Source organism: Phoenix dactylifera, chromosome 17, assembly GCF_051530095.1.
Source record: "Phoenix dactylifera cultivar Ajwa chromosome 17, Ajwa_hap1_PhDact_Kaust_v1.1, whole genome shotgun sequence".
NCBI lineage: Eukaryota > Viridiplantae > Streptophyta > Magnoliopsida > Arecales > Arecaceae > Phoenix > Phoenix dactylifera.
In genome coordinates, this window is record NC_143206.1 from 19,528,897 (window position 1) to 19,554,027 (window position 25,131).

The 25,131-nt window shown below is 42.3% G+C and overlaps 1 pseudogene across 2 annotated transcripts; it reads right to left on the bottom strand.

The window, feature by feature from the left end:
- Positions 1 to 1,700: 1,700 nt before the first annotated feature.
- Positions 1,701 to 4,009, bottom strand: LOC103716752 (AT-hook motif nuclear-localized protein 15 pseudogene; annotated as a pseudogene). Of its 2 annotated transcripts, none has more exons than XR_015974424.2 (2): positions 3,444 to 4,009; positions 1,701 to 3,298 (listed from the first exon to the last, which is right to left on the bottom strand). The product of XR_015974424.2 is annotated as an AT-hook motif nuclear-localized protein 15 pseudogene, transcript variant X1 (transcript). The 2 variants fall into 2 exon arrangements; XR_015974425.2 differs by having other exon boundaries at positions 1,701 to 3,312.
- Positions 4,010 to 25,131: the final 21,122 nt, after the last annotated feature.

The window sequence follows — 25,131 nt, forward strand, 5'->3', positions numbered from 1 at the left end:
AAAATCATATATATAACACTTTTTTTTTAGTACACTACGATTATTTCTCTTTAATCCTGTGCCTAATTGAAACTAACATTCTACTAATCATCACTCTCTTTTTAATAGGACTTGGGACTCCTCTTCTAACCCGCCTCCAATTTCTATATATTGGAAATTTTATGTTGATATAGATATAATGTTTGTGTTTATATACGCAATGTTCAAGTTTTTTAGTATAACGTTAGTGGTCCAAGAAAATTTTGAAATATATTCGTATCAGGGATTAGTGGTCAACAAACCTATAAAAATTATATAATATATATAAATAAATCTACCTCCTTCTATAAGCTTAAGTTTTTAGAAAAAGTGGTGATTTCAACGTGGTATCAGAACGGAGGTCCTGAGTTCGAATCCTGTCTCGGCATTCTTTAACCCTATTATTAAAAATTTCACATATTGGGCTCACCAATTAAAGAAAAGTCCGGCTCATATGTGGAAAAAAAGTGTAAGAAAATATAAAATATATAAATAAATATATCTCATCCAATAATCTTTAAGCTTTTAGGAAAAGTGGTGATTTCAACAAGACCCATAATCCATGGATCATGGACTCCTAGTTTGGTTATCCATAGATATCCCCAAACTCCTTGAGTCTTCCAACTGAGTTCTCTTTGATCATACATACTTATTTTTTAATTTCACCACATCACTCTATACTATATGATACACATCAAAGACAGTCACCATGTTCTTATTAGTGAATAACGAGTCTTCTAACTTCTCTCTTTTAGCAGAGTGGGTCTACTCTGCTCCTTTCTATCATAGAGTTGATCGGTGATCTCTTTCTTACTATCCAAAAATTGTTCTCTCCAATAAACGCAGGTTGATTGAAAAAAACCAAGTCACACGTTGAGTTCCCTACTAATACAAAAGAAACATCATATTTTGATTGGACTATAAGATCAATTTATAGCCTGCACCAATTTCCATACATTGGAATTATTTGCTTCCTAAATTGAAGGAGTATATTAATGCTTTTTGGTAATATATCAATAACATTTATGATAATAGAAATACATTTTATTTTACCATGGAATCATATATTGACGGCACTACAAGATTGTATTATCTACACTGATCATATAAGTTGCACGCAAAAAGGAATTGTAGAACTTTTTGTCCAAAAAAACATAATTCCAGTATTAGCATATATATATATATATATGTGTGTGTGTAGATCTTATCGTATTAGCATATGTGTGTGTGTGTGTGTGTGTGTGTGTGTGTGTGTGTATCCATAAGATAAGGATAATTTGACAGGATATAAGATTCTATTATTCACAGGATTTGATTATTATAAACTAAACTTATCTATTAGTACTATAAGATTGCATGATCTGCAATGACTCTCCTATATATATATATATATATATAAGCACAATTGGCCTCCCCATGGTATGCCTATAATAAGACCTATGAAAACAAAGAACATAACATAAATGGGTTTACTCAAAAAATATAAGGGGAATATCTTCCAAGAGATGGGGGAAACATATCATTTTCTTGAGAAGGGCGAGAAATTCTATTAAAACTGTCTTCTAGTTCTACAGCTGATATCACACAGCATAATACCTAAATATCAAATAAATAACATAATTATATGGTAACCAAACACGAGATAAACGAAGGTGAGCAGGGGAAAAGAGGGAAAAAAAACATTCTTTTAAACTGTCCTCCAATTTTACCAAAATAATACTGTCCTTTAATTCTACAACTAGGATCACAAAGCTAAGTTTTAAAAAACATGCAATGACATAAAAAGAACATGGACCAGAACAAGGAAAACATTTCTAATTAAAGCTAGAGAGGGAGCTAGGGAGCATAAATGCTTTTTTTTTAATTTTTCGTTTCTTTTGATGAGGAAAATGGTATGGGGAAGAGGAACTTAGTAGGATGACGGAGGACGAGAAGCCGAAGAAGCCCAAGCGCCGAATACGTCATGCGGCAGCTGACCGCTAGGCAGTAGATTTGGCGGCAAATTATAGAGCGGCGGCAACGAGCTTGGGTCCACTCCCATCCCCCCATGCGACTGCTGCAACGACGAACCACCGTTAGCCCTCGGGCTTTGCTGCAGCGACACCCCCTCCGACCCCGGGGGGGCCGCCGCCGCCTCGGGCTCCTCGTCCCCCAAGGGCAGCCGCTCGTAGATGGCATTGGCGAACGTCGCCGCGATCACCATTACCGGCCCCGACGCGACCAGCTCCCCGACCACACTCCCTCCGACCATCTGCCCCTGCCTGCCAGCGAGGTATACGGTCAGACCCGAGGCCCCCGGCAGGGAGGGCGCTGGGAGGAACGCCCCCGAGAGGGAGAGGATCTCGAAGCGGCCGTGGAGGGTGACGATGGCCCCCGGGGGGGCTGCGGGTTGGCGGAGGGTCACGTTGGTCACGACGCCGCTGCCGCTGAGGATGGACATCCCGCGCTGACGACGGCGCGCGAAGACGGCGATGGCGTCCATGATGTCGGTCCCGCTGGCGATCTCGAGGACGTGGGAGCGGAGCGCGTTGGGGCTCTCCCTAGTGATGATAACAGGGGGCTTGGGCTTGTTCTTGGACCCAGGGGGGCGTCCGCGGGGGCGGCGGCCGGAGCCGGCATCGACGACTTCAAGGCCGGTGGCGGACAAGTGGTCGTCGGCATTGGTGACGGCTCGGCTGTCGTCTCCGTCGTTGTTGCTGGCGCTGCTGTTGGGGGTGGCGGGGAGGTTGGGTAGTCGGTCTTGCTGCTGCTGCTCGCGGCGGTGAGGGCTGAGGTGTGAGCTGTTGGGGTTGCGGAGATGGAGGGAAGGGGGGCCGGCGGCCGAGGAGGTGACCACCGGGTCGACCTCTCCCATGCCCACGCTCCCGGACCACCACCGGTTTGCCAGCTCGTCGTCTCCCGAAATTTGCACACAAGACAAGATAGGGAATTCTTTCTCTGCTATTTCTTTCTTTTCTTCTAAAAAATCATCCTTGTGCAAAAAACTGTTGCATGGATTCCAGTTATAAGCATATTATTACTATTAATATTATTAATCGGATCCTCTTTTTGCTTTCTTTCTTTCTTCTTGCTCCTGCCGATTTTAAATCTACCGGCTAGACCTTCTTCCCGAATCTTCTACCCTCTTCCTTCATTTGCTGCTACTGTTCGGTTCAGTTCCCGTGAAGATATCCCGGCTAGAATAACCAAAGCCTAGCCCTACTCCAAGGCCTAGCTACCCGGCTTCCTCTTTCTTGCACGAATCCGGTTTTTCGTGAAATATCTTCCAACCAAATGCAAACTGTAGGAAGAGTCCTTCGATATAAAGAAGGGCAAAAGAAAAGAAAGAGAGAGAGAGAGAGAGAGAGAGAGAGAGAGAGAGAGAGGAGCAAGGTTAAGAAAGTCACCACCTTTAAAGTGGCAAGAATAGAATAGAATAAAAGCACCTGCAAGTAAGTCGTCGTCTGTTTCACATGGATGGAAGTCTTGAGAATTCCTTTGAGCAGCGAAGTAGGTGGGCTTTCGCTGGCAAATAAACCCACCGGGCTGCCTTCGTCTCGCCACTTTCTGACACCACGGAATACGGCCGATCTGAGTACTGGAATGTCCCTAGCGCCCAGGACGCCGTGCTTACCCAAGCAATCCTACCATCCGTCCATCAGGAGGAGAAATGAAATTAAATGACCTCTCTCTTCCCACTCTCGTTCCCTCCACCTTCCGACGCGCCCTTTAGATGATTGTTTGAAGACCATTTCTCAGGGAGATGGAGATAAGAGATAGAGATAGAGATAGAGAGGGCTGGGTCCGGGCCGTCGTGGAGGTGCTGCGGTGGCGTGGGGTAACGTGCGCATGAGAAAGTGGTGCGAAGTGGGAGGACGTCACCGTCTCGAGTCCCGACACAGTGGCGAAGGCCAGCATCCGGAACGGGAATCAATCAACGGGTCCGCCCGCCTTCGCCCAGTCTTACATGATCTTCCACCCACCACTCCACCCGCCGATGCATGCGTTTAACGACAGCCAAAGTTGTTGGGAATTTTGCATGCCATCTTTCCTTTGAACACAAGCTCCACGGTTAAGGACCAGGTTCCATATATATATATATATATATATATATATATATATATTTCAATTTTATTGGAGGCATCAAGCATAGTTAGAAGAATTATGAGCTGGTTACTTTCAGTTACACGACTTAATTAAATGTATCTTTAGCGAGAACTATAGACGAGAAAGCGCACGAGTACGTTATATATAGCTTGATAAAAGTTGGGTCCAACTGGGATTATAATAATATGTCGAGTGTGATGTTGCGCTGCTTCACACCAACAAAATTGTGGCACCATCTTAGACCAAGACAATTGTAGCCCATCATACCTAAATAACATATTCGTACGTGACATGTAATAAAATAATATAAGGGTCAGAGCGTACTGTAGCTTATTGGTACCATCGCTTTCCTATCGGGAGGAGGTTTCACATTTAGTTCTCCAGACAAGTTTCCAGTGTAATTTCTTTTCATTTCATAGAATGATTGGTGCCATTGTCGCTGCACTTTTCTTTAAATAAAAAGGAAAGAAATTCAATAGAAAAGTCAAAATGCGTGCACTTAATTAAACTTCTTTCATCTCCCCATCCTCCACTCTTGTCCTTGTATCTGTGTATTCTATAATCCCCCGCGGCAAAATGACATAATGATAAATAGTGTGCTTGTTACGGTTGACTTTATCTTTAATTTTCATCCTCTTTTATGAGTTCCGACCAAGTATTTGTCAATATAATGCTATATATATATATATATATATATATATATATATATATATATATATATATATATATATATATATATATATATATATATATATATATATATATATATACACACACACACACATCAAGTAAATTTAACTTGTTGCCACCAAATTCGGACTAAGATGGAAGTGCAGCCGAACGACCTTGAGATCAGTTAGAGACGAGCAAAGCAGGCTGATTGAGGAATCAGGCACTGGTCTCCACCACTGGATGGCCTGCAAGAAGTCTACTTGTCGAAGGACCCTTCAATACTTAAGTCAGAATAACGAGTCACAATGTGAAAGAGAGATCTCAGCAGAGGGCGATCTTTATGAGTGATAGTGAGTTCTTATTAGGCGCGTAACTCAAGTCTCATGGGTTGCCCCTTTATATAGAAGAGCCAGTCTTGTCATTGCTTGGGCCGATGTGATATGCAATGATGTCAGATAGCGGCCGGTGGTATGGCCGCGGTATCGGAGTCAGTCCGTGTGGGCAGAGTGTGACGTAGGTCTCACGCAGGACGTGAGGCAGCCATGACTGCGACTGCCAGGGCCGTCGGTTGTTAGGGATATCAGCCTTAGTCGACGTGTGCTAATAGTTTCCCTCAGCTGGCAACATCTTGGTTGGAGCTAAAGTCGTTAACCTCAGTCCATGTTTGAGGTCAGGAGGTCGGTTTGGCTAAGATCAAGGTGTCCCATATTTTTTTCATCACTTGCCCTCTACTTTTGAGGTCGAACTATATTCTGGTTTGGGCGATCGAAATCGAGTAGGTACCTCAATTGAGAGTGAGACCTTCATCAAGAAAGTTAAGCGCGTCGATCGGTTTTTTTCGAAGTGTCTCCGAATTCAGGCCATCTCGAAACATCATCATTACGGGGCGACTCCAATATGCCATTAATGCAGTGATTCGACGAATCCCCCCATCGCACCCTAGAGGACCCGTGGCTCAATTTGTTCGGGCAAGGAGATCGATGCTTCAATCGAGGTCGTCCGCTCCTTTATAAGGGCGTTTCTAACCTTCATGCTCTACCTTTTGCTCCATTTGCTCTTTTACCCGAGTGCCCAAATGTCTAAGCCCCTAAGTGGTGTTGTGGAGAAGTCCTCCATTTCTGGCTCCGATTTTCTTTGTGCTTCTCTGTTCCCAGCGGGTTTTCATTCCTTGGTTGTTGGGCCCTCCTCTTACTTTCTTTTTCTTTGCCTCTTCGTCCTTCTTTATCTTCTTCTTGTTCTTTTGCCTTTTCATCCTACTTTGTCTTTCTTATTATGAACAAGCACAAGGCTGATGCCTCGGAAGGGAAATGGTTATTGGGCTACTTTTTTCTGGCTCGACACTCGTTAACTCCGGCTGAGCCCGAGGTCCAATCGGGCTTTGATCGCGAGGTGTTCGTCCTCACAGAAGAGGAGATGGACCTTGCCCAAGCCTAGCACTTTGTTTCCCTTGAGTTTGTCTTCAAGCTCGCCAATCCAAATGACTGGGTTACCCAATCTCCTCCTAACCGGCTTGGCCTGTATGAGGAGACTCTAAAGACCAGGCTAAGATTACCTCTTCATCCTTTCTTTGTTCAGCTGATGAGGACCTACAACCTTGTCCAAACCCAATTGGGTTGGAACTCCTGGCGGGTTCTTGATAGTTTTCTATCGTTTTGTTTTCTTTGGGGCTTACAGGCCTTGATTTTCCTCTTCTGAAGGTGTTTTACTCTAAAGAAGCACCCTTAGGACAGTGGCTGGTGGTACTTTTCTCCTCGAAAAGATTGCCAGCTAAACCAATATGCTTCCTTTTCCACCCATGGATGGAAAGGGAGGTTCTTCTTTATCCACTCTGAGTAGCCGTGGGGGTTCGAGACAACATGTAGGGCACCCCGGACCGACTGGAGTCGGCCCCCAAAGTTATCTGGTGATGATCAAAGGGCCATGGATAGGCTTCTAAAATCTCGATCCAAGGCGCCTGCCTTGCCGGAGCTGCTATTTAAGGAAAGTTTAATTAACGTCTGTCTGCGCATGGCCAACCCTCTGGGTAAGCTCCTCTTGAACTCTCCCTTTATGACCTTGTTGTATTCCTTCTTGACTTCGCCTTTGGTTTCGCAGTTCTCACTGGCATGAAATTTGATCCTTCGTAGGTTCATGAGAGGAGGGTGAAGAAGAGGTCGGCAGTGATCAAAGGGGATGAGGCTCCTCGGAAGGAAAGGCAGAATGGGAAGTCTTCTTTGGTTGTTGCCGTCGAAACCGCTATGGAGGTTGGGGCCCCTTAGAAGAAAAGGCTGATGGAGGAATCTTCCTCAGCCGCCTCCGATGAAGCCACCATCGAGGTTCCCCCCGAGGCTCTAATTCCCAAGGTCTGTGGCCTGGCTCGATCTAGTCCGAGCTTGTCCACCTGCCAGGAGCACCCTCCTGCCTTGGGTCGCGCTCCTAGGTTTTACTCTTTGCGGTGGTCTGTCCGGGAGTCAGCTCAGCTCGGGCAAGCCTCGAGGTGGCGATGGAGTTGGTCGAGGCCATGCAGCTTCCAGCCAACACGAAGACCATATACTCTGCTGGCCTCAATGAGTTTATCAACGATGCCTACACTAAGGTCATTCAGGTAGGTTATTGACCCGCAAACTTTCATATGGTTTTTTACTTTGGTTACTGATTCTTATTTTCCTTTCCAACATACCCATGTGGTCAGCGAGACGCTGCGGTTGATTGAGAAGTTCACGAAGCATATTTTGACACTTGAGGGGCAATAGAAAGTTGTCGTAGAGAAGGCCCAGCTGGCCAAGGCAAAGACCATGGCGGCCAAGGCGAAGGCCAAGTCGGCCGAGGATGATCTAGGTTGGTGGAAGCCTACACCTCGGCCACGTGGACCGAGGAGGAGGTGAAGGAGGCCTTGCTGTCCGCAACTAGAAAATCCCTCAAAGCCGCCAATTTGAGAGTGGCAGATCTTTTTGCAAAACTGGCCTAGGCCGAGTAGAGGGCCCGAGAGGCTGAATAGCAAGCCAACAAGGCGAACCGATGAGTCGCCGAGGCCAATGAGCGGGCCCTTCGTGCCAACATGAGGGTCACGAAAGTAGTTGAAGAGTATCGCTCTTTAGAGGAGTTGCGAGAGGAGGCCTCGGTCATGGTGGAAGTGGCAGTACTTCTAGCAACTCTGAGTCATTAAGCCCTTCATCGGATGCAGAGGGCGCAGGTTGCCTCGACCCTCAATCTCCATGAGGATTTGGGCCCTCGGGGCGTTGAGAGGGATATATCTCTCAAACTTTCGAGGAGGGCTCTTGGGTCATTGCAGGCCCCTCTCGTGTTGAGGTGAGATACGCCTCGACTCTCTTCGCTTCCTGCATCCCCTCTTGCTTCCTTGGGGGGTCTCCTACTGGTTGACTCACGGCGGAAGGTCATGACTTCCTCAACGTGGGCATATTTGTTAGCCCACGCCATCATTTTGGCAAAGTCGTCGGGGAATCACTTTCCTAGGGAGAAAAGGAAGCTCGATGGCTGCAGGCCATACTTCATTGCAGACATTGCTACTGACTGGTCTAGGTAGCGGACCTCTAACATCACTGCGTTGAAGCGGGTGACATATTTCCTAAGAGATTCCTCTCCCCTTGCTCGATGTCGAGTTGTGCATCCGAGCTGCGACGACGTCTTCAGTTGGAGACGAAGCGTGCTACGAAGATGTAGGCGAGCTACCGGACAGAGTGGATGGATTTAGGCTGAAGCTTGGAGAACAAGAACCTAGCCGCGTTGCAAAAGGTCCCAGGAAATGCCTTGCAAAAAATGGCGTCGGTGGTTTCGTACGGCATTATGAGATCCTTGAAGCTCTTAAGGTGATCCAAGAGGTTCGAGGTGCCATCATATGGTTCTACTTGCGGCATCTTGAACTGATGTAGGATTGGTTCTTCCATGGTCTCTCAGAAAAAGGGAGCTTCGAGGAGAAGTTCAGATTGTTGCTCGCCTTTGGAGCATGTCCTTTGAGGGTTTGAATTTGTCCGCCCATTTTCTTGATTCTCCTATCGAGGTCAACTTCCTGCTGGGGAGGGAGCTCCATGAGGCGAATAGATGAGAGGCTCTGAACGAAATCCTCGCTATAATGAGGACTTGGAGTGTATTGTTTTCCATTTTGGCTAGGAGCAATCCACCGAATGTGTCGACTCTGACGAGATCGTTCCCGATCTTGGGAGTAGTGGCTGACCATGCGAATGCGGTGCATCAGTGAGTGAGAGTGGGGGCTGGGTTGGCCAAATTCCGGCCAAGCCTTCTTTGGTCGCGCCATTGCTTATTGCAGGTCCTACACCGCCGTGGTTAATGATTGCACCTGTTGAGTGAGTAGGTCGAACTACTCCTTGTTTCCAGGAGTTTGGGGCTCTGCAATGACCCTCGAGAAGTTGGAACGCGACGTTGCGAAGCAGGCGATGCACCGCGGGTTTCTCGCTATCTTATGCTGGTTGTCTCTTCCTCCAATTGAAGTTGATGTAGTTGAGGGTTTGGCCCTTCTTCTAGTGCCAATCAGTCGTAGTCGAATCTAGATCGAGGTGGGAGTGCAGCTCAGACGACCCTGAGATCAGTTGGAGGCCGGCTGAGCGGGCCGGTTTAGGCGTTAGACACTAGTCTCCTCCACTAGGTGGGCTGCAAGAAGTTTACTTACCGGAGAATTTCCGGCGGAGAACCCTCCGATGCCTAAGTCAGAATAACGAGGCAACAGTATGGAAGGGAGAGATCTTAGTAGAGGATAGTCTTCGTAGGTGATAGTGAGTGTTTATTATATGTATACCTCAAGTCCTCCGGGTTGCTTCCTTTATATAGGGGAGCCAGTCTTGTTGTTACCTAAGTCGACGTGACGTGCAATGATATCGGCAATGGCTGGTTGTACGGCCGCGACGCGGTGATTAGTCCGCATGGGCAGAGTGCGATGCATGTCTGATATGGGATGTGGGGCTATGACGACTGCAAATTGCTAGGGCTGACGATTGTTTGGATTGTCAGCTCTCGTCGATCCGTGCTGATGATTCTGATCGGTTGAAGATGCAACGGTTAGAGCTAAAGTCGTTTATCTTGATTTATGTTTAAGATCAAGAGGGTTGGTCTAGCTTGAAGTTGAGGTGTCATGTATTTTTTCCAATAGAATTTGGATCATGCGAATGTATTTTATTGGCTTATAAATATTGGCCGTCGGGCTGTATTGTGTTATAAATGGTATTCCATTGGGTTACGCACGTCTAGCAGTATTCTATGATATTTTGACTTGATTAAAATCTGATCCAAACCATACGCGATTTTGAAATGCTCATGAAATTGAAGGGATTGTACAGAAAACTATTTGGGCGATATCTCTAGTGTCATTAACTCAACATTGACAGGTCCCTATTGGAGGTTGTACCCCTTCACGAATCGAGCCGTGCCGGGGCAGCACCCAGTTCCGGAAGGAGGAAGCTGTACCGACCCCACCCTACGTGTCGGAAGCGCAGCTGGTACCTAACCTTGAATTGGCCCTCTCATGAGTTGACAGCTTGATTTGATGTGAAGGCACTTGGCTTTACGGTTGGTTGGCCCAGAGATCGTCCTGGCCATCGAACTGCCACAGGAACCTCAGGCCCTGGATCGCGTTTTAGGTGGCGCGTGGCATCCATGGGCGAGAGGACATGACTGTGCCCTGCACCGGTTCCAATCTCGGTACTTGTGGCTTTAGAGTGGTCCGGTGGCAAGTACTCAAAAAAAAAAAAAAAAGCCCATCGCTTCACATGGGTTTCGGAAGAAGCAGCGAGGCACAGTAAATGATATAAATTAATTAAAGCTGCACCACCAAAGCATTGAGCCAGATCTTAATTAGATGCCTGGGGTGGCATCCATCATCCCCCCACCCAGTCCAACCCAAAAAAAAAAAAAATCTAAAAAAATATTTTTATTATTTTTTAGTAGCTGACCATGCGTCGACTATAATACTTGTAATTAGATTTGATTAGACTTAAACTTATAGTCTGATAAAAACTTAAATGGAGAGAGAGTATGTGAGGGCTAGGCATATGAGAGGGCTAGGTGTATGTTTAATTTTATATCGATTATTTGCTAAAAAATTTTAAATATTTATATAGAATTAAAAAATTTTAAAAAATATTTTTTCAATAAATTTTTTACCGAGTTCTTAGATTATGATAATTATTGCACAGCCATCTATGGCCATTCTATAGATGCGGCGGCGTAGATTTTTTTAGAGCACGTGGCACCATGAAGCAATGTAGCGTATGCCAAGCACTCCAAAACCGTATCATGGATTTCTTTCCTTAACCCGGGTCAAGGGGCTTGCAGCTGCAGGAATACAGCCGGATTTGCAAGCTTGGACGTTTTAACTTGTACCAATCAGTACTGGTGAAAAAGAAAGAAAAAGAAAAGATCGTCTCCAGCCTTTCCCCCTATGATGACTATTTTCTGAGTCAATAGTCATTTATTTGTGCATCGTGTTGCACTCGCTAATGCATTAAATATATAAGCTTATAAACAAAGTATTAAGTTGTCAGATTTGCATTAAAATGGGAAGCAGGATATGATTCAGCAATAAATTGTCAGTTTATTTTAATTAAAACATAATGCTTTTCAGCAATAAATTTGTGATCTAAGTGATATAAATTTGAAATATGAAAATGATCTTACTGCATGAGAGGTTAAGATTGTGCATAGCCGATCCCCCCTCCTATGAAACATTCTTTTTATTTACTTTTATATGTGGCATATGAAAGGCTTCAAATCTGATATGCAAGTTGATACTGCCATTTTTTGCATGATAAATCTTCCATACTTTCTTGTATGTACATCACATGTGCCAAACAAATATAGTCGAATGTGGAACCACAATCATAGCTAGCTTAATTAGTTTTTTTTTTCTTTTTTCTTGCAGAGTAGTAGTTCTGAGCTCCTGCACTAGGCTTCTCCCATCACATTATGCTATGCTGCCTGGTGTGAGCTTAGAAAAGCTGTACAAGGCATTCATGGTTGCCTCATAAACCAATATATGCAGAAGAATCTCAGAACCAGCAGCAACCACACTAAATTTGGTAGGCACAAGATGGCGATCGCGTCCGGCTGCAATGTTCCCATGCAGACTGGGAACATTGCCTTATAAAGGGTATTGCCTGTCTGAAGGGACGGCAGGCCTTGGGTTTCGGTGTGGCTCCACATGCAGACTGGGAGAAATTCCCGAGGCGATGAATGGGGGACAGACGGATCGGATCAACAGCACGCCCACTCCACCGGCTTATAAAGACTAAATTCTATGCACCTCCCCTGTTTGCTTCTTTTTATTATTTGCTTCTCCGGAGTTTGATTGAAGACACACCTACCTCTAAAGTTGAGGCACCCATTGGCACAAATTATAGAACAAAAATCATATAGGGCGGCACCAGAGAAAGAAATATGGAACGGGTTTTCTATTTTGCTATATGTCCTTAGTGCCCATCTTAAAGAAGAAACTAAAAAATCAGAAACTTTTTCTACTAATAGAGTCGTCAATTCCATGTTTGGAATAAAAACCAAAGGAAAAAAAATAACGTGTGGCATCCTCTCTCTTCCTTATCAAACCTCTCCATCGGCCTTTTTCCTCATCAAGCCATCTCACCTATTCACAAAGTCTTCCTTCTTCTTTTTAAGTCACTTTTTCCTCCTCTAAATCTCTCTCACTTTTTCAAGATCTTTGCACTTAAAAGTTTAAAAAATCTAAGAAATGAGATGTATATATTTTCTTACATTGAATAAAGCTAAAATATTATGTACTATTTATTGGTACTGATAATACCATATTTTAAAAATTGTGTACCGATTTATCTATACATATGTATTGGCTTACTAGATGACTAACTTACTTGACGCATATCACTTGGTAATATAGTATGTACTAATAAAAAGTATATTTTGAAAACTGTATATCGATTTATTTGGAGGTGTATCTTGGATCACTGCAGGATGTATATCAAAAAAGCTTGCAATATGTATTAGAAAGTCGATGAGTGTGTATCACCTGTCCTAGGGGTGGCAAAATATGATCCGACCCGTGTTCGACCCGCCATAAACAGGTTTGGGTTTGGCCTAAACAGGTTCGGGTCGTAAACAGGTCGACTCGTTTAACCTGTTTATTAATTGGGTCGGATACGGGTTTTAGATGTCTGACCCGTTTAAACCGTTTAACCCGTTTAACTGTTGGGCAGGTTAAACAGGTCTAAACAGGTTAAACGGGTTAAACAGGTTAAATAGGTCTAAACAGGTTAAACGGGTCTAAACAGGTCTAAACAGGTCGGGTTGGGCAGGTTAAACAAGTTGGGTTGGACAGATTAAACAGGTTAAACTGGTCAGGTTGGGCAAACAGGTTAAACAGGTCGGGTCGGGTTGGGTAAACAGGTTACCTGTTTATTAAATAGGTTAAACGGGTCGGGTCGGGTTACCTGTTTAATAAACAGGTCAGGTTCAGGTTTGCAATTCCTGACCCGTTTAATAAACAGGTCGGGTTCAGATTTATAGTTTTCTGACCCGACCTGTATTTGATCCGACCTGTTTATGCCTGACCCGACCCGATTGCCATCCCTACCTGTCCATGTAGTGTGTATTGGTAAATATAATATTCTGAAAACTATGTATCAATTTTTTTGGAGGCATGTATTAGGTTGTTAAATGACTAATTTATTAAATGTGTATCATTTAGTCGTATACTATATACTGATGAACATCATGTTCTAGAAACCATATATTGATTCATCTAGAAGTATATATCGGCTTGCAAGATGACAATTTGCTTGATGTGTATCACTTGATATAGTGTGTACTGCTAAAAATATTTTCTAAAAATGAGGAAGAAAGGGAATAGTCCACATGAGTTTCTTCTTCTTTTTTGGCTTTTTTAATTATGAGACGAACGATTCCATTAATAGGAAAAGTTCTTGACTTTTGATTTTTTTTTTTTTATAAAACAGTCACTAGGAGAAAATGCGGCAAAATCATAAGCCTGCACTAAATCTTCCTCTGGTCCCCGCTCCATATGATTTTTGTTCCCATTTACAAAAGAGGTTAGGAACTTTTCAAAATGTGCTAATAGGTAGCTCGTTTGAAAAGCTTGCATAAAAAAAAAATGTGACAAAGCTTATAGAGCGGCAACGGAGTTGACAATTTCTAGGGGACATTAGTGGAACGATAAACTCGGTGGGTGCCATCCAAAGGGAGTTATGACCGATACAACAAGCTGCGTTACATGCATACATAGAACGCCTCTCACGAACCTAACCACACCAATGGCTATAAATGGCTATATAAAGCCCACTAGGACTCAGGCAAAGTTCTAATTTATCAATGATTTAATCGGAGAGAAGAAAAAATTCTCTTAATCTATTTAATTTGAATCTCTCATTTGAGCACAAAAATAAAATTTAGCAAAAAAAATCTCTCAAAAGAAATTTAGACAAAAATAAAACAATTGGCGAAAATACAATTTAGGTCGCTTTTTCTTTCATCGATGATCAAAAAACTAAGGTATATGCCTTTATTTATAATGACGAGATACGTCTTGGACAATTTAGATCGCATTCCTCTTATAATTTAAATAGGATCAGTTTTTCAAAAACAAATATAACTAGTAGAAATACATATAAAAAAATTAAAATCCTGTAAAAAGTAGATCTTGACTTTTGTATCTGTCACGCCCCGAATTTGGATCATGACACGGCCGTGCTATTGCGAACCCTTGCCCACAATAACACGCAGCCACTTTAAAACTTTAAATCAATTACGAACAATTTCTTTCTTGAATGTTATCAAATGTTTTATCAATAAAAGATTGATTACAAAGCATCTAAAAATAGCAACATTTAATGTGTCATTTTCTTTTCTCCATAACCCTGAAGCATATCACGCTCCTCGTTCCTAGTATCTCCTATTCATTTGTAAGAACATAAATAAATGGGTATGAGCTATAAAGCTCAGTAAGTAACCATGCATAATCTTATCTGATCAATCATAATATTTTCTCATACTAGTGCATTAATTTAAGTAACTAACAGTTGTAACAAAGTAAGCATTTCATATAACAAACCAGTCATATAAACTATGCATGTCCATTTATGCAACTTCATAAACATGGCTATGCATCATAAAACTTTTGTCATTATCCCATGCTTTGAAATCCGTGCTCATCATTATTCGTGCTTTGAAATCCGTGCTCATCATTATTCGTGCTTTGAAATCCGTGCTCATCATTATTCGTGCTTTGAAATCCGTACTCATCATAATTCATGCTTTGAAATCCGTACTCATCATTATTCATGCTTTGAAATCCATACTCATCATTATTCATCCTTTGAAATTCGTGCTCTCAGATGATAGTGCAGCTATGGTCACTATTATTACCCGTGATAGGGCCATAATCTTTACCAACTATTATTCCCCATTGGCAGGGTCTAAGCCAAGCTACTATAACCCGCTGGCGAGGGCCGTATGCCGAGCTACTGTAACCCGCTGGCGAGGGCCATAATCTTTGCCAACTATTGTTCCCCGTTGGCAGGGTCTAAACCAAGCTACTATAACCCGCTGGCGAGGGTCGTATGCCGAGCTACTGTAACCCGCTGGCGAGGGCCATAATCTTTGCCAACTATTGTTCCCCGTTGGCAGGGTCTAAACCAAGCTACTATAACTCGTTGGCGAGGGCCGTATGCCGAGCTACTGTAACCCGCTGGCGAGGGCCGTATGCCGAGCTACTGTAACCCGCTGGCGAGGGCCGTATGCCGAGCTACTGTAACCCGCTGGCGAGGGCCGTATTCTTTGCCAACTATTGTTCCCCGTTGGCAGGGTCTAAACCAAGCTACTATAACCCGCTGGCGAGGACCGTACATAGCGATCTGAGAGTTCTTAAAAACATATCATGCTTTTCATAAATCTTTTCTCATCGGTACATTGGAAAGTGAGTAATGGCATCATGCTGAATAAAATTCATGATCATGCTGAAAACTTTATTTTTCTTTCCATGTATCTTTCTACCTCATCATAATAATGTGTAAATAATATAATAATCATTATGGATGCTATTTATCCAAAATCATGCAATCATTTGCTAACACATGTTGGATCCTAATTTTGTGAAAATATAAATAATCATAAACAATTTCATAATCAAATAGTCACAAGTATTTGATAAAACATAAGATTATATCCGGGTTACTTATATTTTCCACAATTCATATACACAATTCCAATTCTATAAATAATACTTTTTCACCATATAAAACGTGATACATGATCCATAATAAGATTAAGACATGTTACTTACTTTAATTTGCCCACCAAATGCCAATTTTTCAATACCTATCAAGATCATTAAATTACATGTCACTGACATATTTAATTTCTATTTATTTATAATCTTAAAGTCATTTACAACCCATCCATAGGACTCAATTTCATTTTCGGGTCCATAGCCTAATTTAATTTTTGGTTCAGGCCCATGGCCCAATTTAATTTCTGGTTTTGGTCTAATCTACTTCCTGGTTCGGATTTGATTAAATTCTTGATTCAGGTCTGGTTCACCTTCTGGTTCGGGTTTGACCCAATTGCTCTCTGGTTCAGGTCAGGGCCCATTTGCATTCAGGCCCAAAGTTTAATTGGTTTTTGGATCAGGCCCGTGGCCTGATTCAATTACTGGGCCCATTTGTATTCAGGCCCAGAAACACAATTAGTTAATTTATAATTAATCCTTATCAGTTCTAATTAATTTAAAAGGGAGCCTAGTCTCAAACTATATTCAATTTAGTCCCTATATTAAAATTTGAGCTCTTCAAGCCTAGTTAGTTTTAGTTTTAAGAACACTAGGCTTGAATCAGAGCCCAGCCCGGCTTCAGGCTTCTAAAGCCAAGTTTATTTGAAGCCCACTCCGGAATCAGGCCCATTTCGGAATCAGGCCCATTTCGGCCCACAGCCATTTTTTTTCTTTTCTTTTTCTTTTTTTTTCTTTTTCTTTTCTTTCTTCTCCACTCTTCCCGAATCTTCCTTTCCGAAGCTTCTTCTTTTCTTCTTCCATTTCCACCGCGATCTCCTCCCCCTCTTCTTGTCCTCTCCTCCCACGAGGCAAGGAGGCTCGGGAGGGACGAGCAACGGCCGACGGTGTCCGGCGCCCGGCCTGCGGCGCCCACGGTCGCGCCCGCAGCTGTGCCTGCGGTCGTGCCCGTGGCCGCATTGGCGTCCCGCATCCCACGGCCGACGACCCGCGGCAGAGGTCGGCGCCCGCGGATCGACCACCGGTAAGTATTTCTATTTTATTTTATTTTTCTTCTTCTTCCTCTCTTCTTCTTTTTCTTCCTCCCCTTCTTTCTTCTTCCGTGGAGGGGAGATCGAACCCGAAGAGGCCCGACTCACAGCCGATGGCGCTCTCCGGCCGGTCAGTGGCACCGGCCGCCCTTGCGGCCGCGCCCGCAGCTGCAAGTGGTGCTCGCGGCCGACGGTCTGCGGCCACCGTGACCTGTGGCCGATGCTGTTCGCGGCCGCCCCGGCCGACGCCCGTTTTTTTTTCTTTTTTTTTATTTCTCTAATTTTCTTTTTGTTCTAATCATTTATCCGGACAGGTCGGAATATGAGATGGAAAGGATAGAGTGATCAGAAGATTCACCTAGCTCCGGGAAGGGCCTGTGAGCGACGATGTCGAGCTGGGGTGCCTCCTCCTCCGGCGCCGCCGCTCTCAATCCAATTCCTTGTAGCAGGAGAAAGAGGGTAAGAGGCAGTGAAGGATGGTCGATGGAATCTCACAGAGGAGCCATGGCATTTATAGCCTCATCGGAAGGTAGGGGGAGGGAGAACGGCCACTGTTGAGTGGTTATAACCGCCTCAACAGCCACCGACTACGATCCAAGTTGGCCCGTCTGGGCCCAATAATTACAGTATCAAAAGTAAATCCTGCCGCTCTGCCAAATTCTTTCTACATTGAGAGATACACTTTTAGTAGAAGATTTTTTGATGGGTGGGATAGATCATACACTTCTAGTATGAACACAACCAATAAAATTAGAAAATAAGAAATAGTTTGGGGGAAAGCTGAAGATCCAACCCAATCAAATGCTGCTCCGTTCGACTCCCCGTAGATATGAGCTATTCGGAATAATATATAATCCCTTATCAAATTGAAGATGTCCTGCAACAGCGTATTCCCATAACCCTCCTACTTATCATAAAAATCATCATCAGTAGAAAAATTATGAACTCTATTAATATTCCCATATGCTCTGATTTATTTATTTTTGGATCTATATATCCATTTGTTTTTTTTTTGGTACAAATACATCTAGTTGTGTATAACATTGCTAATTTATTTAAAATATTTCTTTCTAAATAGTGAGAAGATCCAGTGGGGTTGTTGTCGTCATTATATATCACTAATAAAAAAGCCACAACATTAATATGACAGTTACTGTTTGGTATATAATTATAACGGTCATTATGACAGTATATCTGTTTTCTCGAGCGATGGTTTAGATAAAGTTAGTGGTTATAAAAAAAAGGTTTCATCGTATTTGATATCGGGTTATATTGCTGATCATGTGCAACCTATTTTGTGGACGAATATTTATATATTTTATTTTTAAATACTCATAAATATATATATATATATATATATATATATATATATATATATATATATATATATATATATATATATATATATATATATATATATATATATATTTTGGTGAAAAATAGGAGGGGAGGGGGAGGGACCAGCCCACCTGCGTAGCAGCTCCATTACTGAGCCCCCCTTCCACTAGGGAATGTTCGATACAGGTCGCAGATTTCGCGTGCCTTCCCCGACCCGTGGGCTCACCCCACTGGGTTCACCGCCTCACGTGTGGGTACGTCACCCCAGTGCCACCTTGGTACAAGTGGAAGGAAAGCATAACCGCCAACAAGCCAGCCGAGCGTGGGGCATCCGGTCCCCTAATTTAATCGACGCCCGTGCGTTTCGAACCCGGACAACTTGGGCGGAATTATCGCCCCCTTACCACCAGGCTACTACCTTGGTGGCAGTACTCGTAAATATATTTACTTTAGATTAATTTAATGCATTCGGTTGATATAAAAAAAAATTAAACTAATAAGCATTAGCGATTGCGAGGAGAAGGAAGGGGACATTTGGGAGTTGATGTGATGCCATGCAATTCTATATTCCCTTTGGTATGCCGATGCACAGCGCCTGTAGCTTGATCTAGCTCTAGAGATTGGTGTGCAAGTGTTCAGACCTAGCTAGTTCTGGATCCAATAAAAAAAATCCAGAAAGAAGCAGCATGAGTTGGATCTTGTTTCACGGGGAATAAAGGAGCGAAGAGTGCAAACAGTGCACCTGCACAAGGCACATGTTACGTATATCGAGGAAGCAGTACTCGATGCTCCCATATAATAATAGATGATCAAATGGTGCAATGAGCATCATATGATCATATGGTGAGATGAGTAGCACACTTATTTCCCTTGATATATCCTCAGCAGGCTTCTGTTCTCATCTTACTAGACAAACAAATTTCTAGTTACATATATGCTTCTTCATTTAAACGAATAAATTTCGTGCTTACGTTATCACATCTAACTATGCATGCCTGCATGGTAATCAAGCAGCTAAGTCACCAGATGAACTAATATTGATGGGAGTGTCTGACCAATTAAGAGATCACAACCAAGATGCTGTTCCATAATCCATACATGACAGGCTTTGGATGCATGTGCTGCCTTGTGAGAAGAGCATGTTATAACACAACCATCTATTAAAAGAGGCGGATCACGCGTGCACTGCACGTAACCAGCAGAGGAAGAGAGTACTGCTAACGGCGATTTCAGCCGGAAAAAGGGATAGGGCTCCTCTATGAGAGTAAGCCCTCATCCTCCAAAGCCTCCATGGAGAGCAATATCTCTTCTTTCTCTTCTGTTGAGCTCGCGGTTCCGTCACTGTGTTCGCCGAAAATTGGGACCACCTAAGGAGATACCACACTGGCCTTCTTCCCTTTTTCTTGCTCTTCTTCCCACAATTCAGAATCACAGCCGTCGGCTAAGAAATCGGCTAAAAATCGACCAAAAAAAGAATCCCTATTTGCTCTGTTTCACCTTTTTTTTCCTTTGTCGGCCACCGACACCATCATTACTTGATGCCAAGGCCATGGATGAGTCGCCCGGCCTCCCTACTTTCCTCTATGGTGGAGCCATGGGCGCTAGCGAGCGCCCAATGGCCAAAAATGAGGAAATATCTTGATTCCCTTGTTTTTTCTGATTTTTTTTCTTTAATTTTTCATCAGCCAGCCACCGCTGCCGATCGTCCACCATCCCTGGACGCCATCGAAGTTGCCTCTCATGACCCCCGACGATCTCCACGTTCTCTCTCTAGATTTTCTCTCCAGTTTTTCTTTTTATTTCTCTCTCTTCTCCTTATTTCGCTCTTTAAACAAACCTATGATCTTAGTACAGTATTCCATCTATCTTCTCCTTGGATCCGAGATGACTTCGCAAGGAGGACCTGAATCACCCTAGTGCCCAGGCAGCCTGTTGGACCAGCCACCCCGACTCTGTAGAACGTTCCTAAACCCACTGATGATGAATGTTGTGGAATGATTTTGACTCTGATCGAGTTCATACCCTATGATTCATTATTCGGATCGCCTAGGCTAGACCTACCTAGAACCGTCGAACGCCATCATCCGGCTTATAGTCTATATTCTTTATTATTTTAATTCCATTCAAGTCATTATATAAAAATTAATTTTGTTTTTAATATTTTTAAATAGATTTAGCCGATTCGTCTAGTGAAATTTGACGATCTAAGGCAGAAGAAGTAGATCTTACGTTTCTTATTATTTTTCAAAATTATCATATTTTCCATGCATAATATTTGCCTGTGAAAATATCATATTTTACTTTAAATTATGAATCAATATATGTGTTATGAAAATTATATTTTATTATGAAATCAATTTCATGAGTATTTTTAAATGAAAATACCATGATTATGTAACACGAATCTTGTTATTAGTATTTTTCTAACAATTTATATGTATATTTTAAGAAAAAGATACAAGTTTTCTAAAGGCTCTCTGGATAACTATGAAATGCTTAATTTTTGTGATATCTATTATTTTTTTTAAATGATGCATTGACATGAAGAAATTTATGCTTGATCCAACAAGATAATGTAAAATTTACTTTCTAAGCTGTGTCACTCACATATTTTTATTTTTTTTTCTTTTTTTAGACGAATAAAGTCAGTAGGAATAAAGGATGGTCAAGCTTAGAGTTCACACTAGCAAACTTAGCGATCTTGTAGCGAAACTTTAGTTCTTCAGTTGATCATGAATTTGTAGCTTGGTAATTTTTTAAATTTTGAAAATTACGAGTTTGGTATTTATACTCGGAACCAATATTGGTTGCATTTAATGGATAATAAAATTAATTTTTTATTTATTATATTTTGTTTAAGATGAAGTTGGAAGCTAAATGTAATTATTGGTTTTATGTTATCATGGGTTGTACCTCGGTAGATGTATTATATCTTGAATTTTAGACGTGCCACATCCCCCTCATCCCTCAATGGAATGGCAACCATTTCTCAAGTTCTACTTTATGTTTCAGGCAATCTCAGGCACCATTAGAGCAGAATGGTTAAACCGTTCTATCCATATAATTGCAGAACCAGTCAAAAACTGCATCAAACAAATATTGTTCTTATTTCCTCGGCGTTCATTTAGGACCACCTCAGAAAAAAAATAGTTCTTAGATATTTCCTAGGTGTTCCATGATTGTCTAATCATTAACCACAACAGAAACGTAAAAAAACTCAGAATTAAATCAATCGTTATTTTCTTTCATACATGTTAGGCAATCAAGTTGGTTCACCTTCTATGCAAACATCATAGCTGTCATTTTATCTTCTTGAAAAAACTCTTTCCTGAAGCTCTTCTTTTCTTGCATCTGATGACTTTATTCTACTGCTTTTGAGGAGCAAAGTGCCATGGACAGTGGTTAAAAGAACCATAGGCTTTGTTTCCTTGAGCAACGGGGAGACTCGGTGTTTCACATCACGGTCACCCAACTTTTATTGATGAAATGGCGTGTTTGGTTGGAACGGAACGCACAGATTTTTCTTCAAAAGATTGGCTCAATCTGTTCGACACTTCACAAGGCTCTAAATTCCTTTATGCTTCAGGATAATCTCTACGGTGGAAAAGCCAAAGAGTTCTTCTTAGAGTCATTCGAATTCTCAGACCTCTACTGTGGATCCAGAAGCGATAAACTATCCCATTTTATTCCAGTATGGCAGAGGATATTGGAACTTTAGCACTCTACGTGGCAAATTCATAATCTGTTGTATATTCTTTAACTCTGTATCCTTGCAGATAATTTCTCAACAATAAATCTCCTTCCTCCCTGTCCAGTCAAAAAGAAAACCTTTTATTGATGAAAAAGAAAATTTTCATAAAAGGATTGAAGAAACAAGAACATTAGAATGTACAGGAAAGAACAGAACCATAGGCTTCGTAATTATGACCTTTCGACCGTTTCATACACATCAATACCGGTTCTCCACAGTTCAGATTAGTTGCTAATGCGATACTCTGTAGAAAAGAAAAAAAAAAATCGCAGCATGGCTGCACAGCAGTTCTTTAACGGGAACTCAGTTTTGGCTGGCTAAGCATTCAAAAGAAATCAGAATAGCCCCTCAAAGAATCGATATCCATATCATTCAAATGATTGTAGAGATATGAAAATGGCTTCATCATTGCTGATTGGATCTCCCAGATCTTAGCAAACTCTGGAACATTGACCAAGTTCCAGCAGCCTCACGAAGCTCATATATGTTAGCAATTAGTCGGACAGAAATCTGCACAAATCACCATAAAGGAAGCGAAACTCATGTGCATTGGATGATCCTCTGCAATTCACCTACCATCTCTTGCAATATAACTGGCTTACGCATTACGCCATGCATTCCATCCTGAAGGCACCGCTCCTTGGTATTCTTGTCAGTTTTAGGAGAGAGCGCAAAAATCAGTGGCCAGTTTTCTGTGCATATTTTTTTGATGCAAGACGGAAGTTCATGTCCGTCTTCTTCAAAAATTTGCATGTCATTAGTAACAGGTGGAATTGGTTACGTTGGAAGTACGTACAGCATCCCTAAGCAGTGGTAAGTAACATTAGAATCCTCATTCCTTTGAATGGGCACCTGGTAACCTCAGGATCCATATATCTTGGTCGAACAAATCCTTCTCCTGACTGCCGATGTTGCAACCTGATTAGCAATTTCATATTTTTTCTGAAGACTTTCTGATGTGTTGGAAACTGAAATCCTCCCATGCATGTCCTGCACATATGAATCGAGGTCAATATTTTATCATAAACCTTATGTTGAAAGGAGCAATTTATTGTTTTCTAAGCATTTGAAGTATTGACATAAAGGAATGCATGATTTTAATCGTTCCAGTAAGACATTCCCCTCTTATGTCTGAATGACATATCATTTATGCCGTATAGTTTGCATTTACATGTGAAAATGTAGGATGATTAAAAGCAAGAGGCATATTCTGAACTTTTTCCGAGATGGGACAAATAGATCCAAGGTCCCTATTTATCAATCATCGGAAAGCAGGGTGCCCTTTGTTTCATGCTAAAGCCAGGAGTACAAGAGTCTACGAGGCTGTGCATTTTTGTGATCAAGAAAACCGGAAAAGAGACTCCTGCATGGATCCCATGTTGTAACAACTGTTTTCCATGGATTAAGAGTTCCAAGGCTGGTGCACCTCAGACCATCTTTCATCCCAGTAGCATGATTCTCTACATGAATTGCTTTTAGGGTGCTCTCCGTTTTACCTCATGAAATGGCCTGGAGGCTGGAAAAATATGTACAAGCATTGTTAAGACTTAAAAGAGTCTTGATGCAAAGTCCAGTGTTGTTAATGAGCGCGTAGTATAAATGTCAAGATGCGCATGATGCATGTATCGAGGGCGACCACATGGTACAGTTGTTTGTATGCAGGAAATATAGGAACAGAAGTTTGCAAGATATGGCTTTTCGAGATTCCAAGGCAGGTGCACCTCAGACCATCTTTCATCCCAGTAGCATGATTCTCTACATAAATTGCTTTTAGGGTGCTCTCCTTTTTACCTCATGAAATGGCCTGGAGGCTGGAAAAATATGTACAAGCATTGTTAAGACTTAAAAGAGTCTTGATGCAAAGTCCAGTGTTGTTAATGAGCGCGTAGTATAAATGTCAAGATGCGCATGGTGCATGACCACATGGTACAGTTGTTTGTATGCAGGAAATATAGGAACAGAAGTTTGCAAGATATGGCTTTTCGAGAAGGGGGTTGAACAAAGTCTAGGTAGCATGAGGCTCAACACTCAGAGGCAGAAAAAGAGATATATTGTGGTTTCTTCTAGGCCCTAGAGTGTAATATAGGTGACTGAAATCCTGATAAGTGAAGGGTTAATGTTTTGAAAATGAATGATTTAATCTATCATCTACGATTAAGGGTGCAAAAGGATCTCTTTATCCCCGTCGGTAAGTAGTATCCTATCGGCAACACATCCTTAATTGGGCTGGACAACTTGTATGATCATATTGATTGTGTGGTAACTTGTTTTTCCTAGTGGTTTTACATTCTTCATGAGTTAATGGTAGTTCCAAGGTGATGATGGGTTTTCAAATTACCTGAAAGGACAAAAACATGAACGTTCTATATTCAGAATGTCATAAGATTCCAACATTGGAGAAATCATTATACAGTTCAGGTTTGAACCGATTTCAAACTTAAAATAAAGTAACATAATTATAAAAACAAAGCACTCATGCCCGATGTCCAGGGCATACTTAACCTAATTGCTTCTAGTCGACCCAAATGCCCTAATTCTGTTATAGTAGATAGGCTCCTCCACTGGACATAAAGAAACAAGAAGGGCAAAGAAGATAAGCAAGAAGAATGTTCTAGGAGATTGAAAGACAACCTTCCTCCTAGAAGCCTCTTTCTTGTCTTGCTTGGCTGAAGAGTTTGTAGCCATACAAGTATCGGAGAAGCGATATCTGTGTGGTGGTAGCTTCAGGGGTTTGGTGGCAGCAGCAAAGACAAATCTTAATGGCGGTGGTGGGCATGTCTTAGGATTTGGAGCTAGTGGTAGTGGATGTGCTGGTGGTGGTGGTGGTGGTGTATGAGGGGTTCAAGTGTTTTGGAGGAGGTGGTGGTGGAGGGAAATGGAAGGCAATAACACTAGCCGGAAGAGGAGGAAAAGAAGAGGAAAAAAAAGTTTAGAGCAATCTTTTCTTCGTCTGCCCGTTTCACGCCACATCATCATCCATTAGACGTTCCCTGGTAGCATGTGATCATTTCCTTCATGGC